The sequence below is a fragment of the Hipposideros armiger genome, unplaced genomic scaffold (genome assembly GCF_001890085.2).
Source record: "Hipposideros armiger isolate ML-2016 unplaced genomic scaffold, ASM189008v1 scaffold_137, whole genome shotgun sequence".
Lineage (NCBI taxonomy): Eukaryota > Metazoa > Chordata > Mammalia > Chiroptera > Hipposideridae > Hipposideros > Hipposideros armiger.
In genome coordinates this window covers 3163464-3165104 of record NW_017731487.1, presented here as the reverse complement: position 1 = coordinate 3165104, position 1641 = coordinate 3163464, and positions in this window count along the sequence as shown.

Genomic DNA, 1641 nt, shown 5'->3' with positions numbered 1-1641 from the left:
TCCAGGATATTCTCCAATGTCTTGAACAAACAGCAACAAAACACAAAACTGTCTCTGGAAAACTAGGACAGATCAGAATCTGCCTGGTGTAGGAAAGGATGTATTAATGTAAATACTACGTACAGGGCTTGAATTGTAGGAAGTTGCAAATAGAGAAAACCTTCAAAAACACCAAAAGGGTGAAAAAACAGGGAAGATAGAAGCAAAAATGCCGGTTTTTAAAATTGTAACTTATTGCCTAGAGTAGTATTAAAAGCTATCCACTAATACAGCTAGCTATTTCAGAAAGCTAAATTTCATATGCAATGCTACTAAAATACCAAAGGCCATACATAATGTCTGACCCAAGCTGCCACCTCATATAGAAAATTCTTACATGGGAATTTAAAAAAACGATGGTTTGACTGGTCCACTGTCCTGCAGCCTCAGGAGCCGGCTTCGTCTGACATATTGAATTTCCAATGTCTCTCACACTTCCTCCTTTTCAGATGCACAAAAGGTTTTTGTAAAGTTTCTCTTGGTTTTATTGCTGGCAGCTACAGAAACCATGCCACATGTCTGGTGTAGAGTTATAGGGTGTGATTTTATTTGACTAGTGTCTTCAGAGCTTCTGGATTAAAAAAAATACCTATGAGAGTTAATCCTTGAGTTGTTACATGAAAATCTGTACTGATTCAAACTCTTTATATATGAGATTATATATGAGATGTATCCGCTATTGTCGCACGTTCTCTGAAACCATATGAGCAAGTTCATTCACCTTGTTCGCACATGCTCCCTCCCTGCCGACAGAAGTCAGCTATCTTTCTAGGTGGGTCCTGGCCTAGTATCCTGAAACTATTTCCAGCTAATCGAGAACGACCCGTACGTGCATAAGCTTAGGAACCACGACTGGGACATTTGCTAAAGGGGCCTGTAAGCGCCCTGCAGCGCTCCGAGTTTCGAGTCAGAGGGACATGGGTTCGAACCCCCATTGGGCCGGGCCCTTCTCTGTGGGCACTTGGGCAAACTGTCCTCTGTAAGAAGCCAATACCCGTTTGTTTACCTGTCTCGTAAGGTTGTGAGGATTAGGTGACTATACGTAGAGTACAGACGCACTCACTACAGGGGCATTTCTCGTTTTTTTGCCACCGAACCCCAAACTGGTGGACGGGCGCGGCCCGGAGGGGCGCAGGAGGCGTCTGCCACGCGAGGTGCGCGTCCGGGGCGGCGCGCACTGGCCGGTAGGGGGCGAGCTCCGCCCGCTTTCTCTCCCGCCCGGACGGGCATGCCTGGCGGCTTGGGGGGTATCCCGAGAGCGGTTCCAGGCCCGGGTGGTGAGGGGCGAGGGGGCGGGCCGTGGCTGCGCTGCACAGTGTCCGGGCGCACCCCGCGCACGCCCTCGCGGAGCCGGTGTGCGAGTCGCGGCCTGGGCCGGCCCGGGAGGACGCGACGCGGCTCTGCCCGCCGCCGGGCCTGCCCCGCGGGGCGCGCCCTCCAACTCCGGCGCGCGGCCCGGGGCCCGAACGCCAAGACAATGCGGCGCGCTGCAGTGCTGTGCCATCTAAGAGGGCTCCCACAAAGCTTAAGAATGGGTCTAAATCCAGGGGGAAGGGAGTGCTTGACCCCAGAAGGTAAATTATTGCAAGCACTCTTCACAAG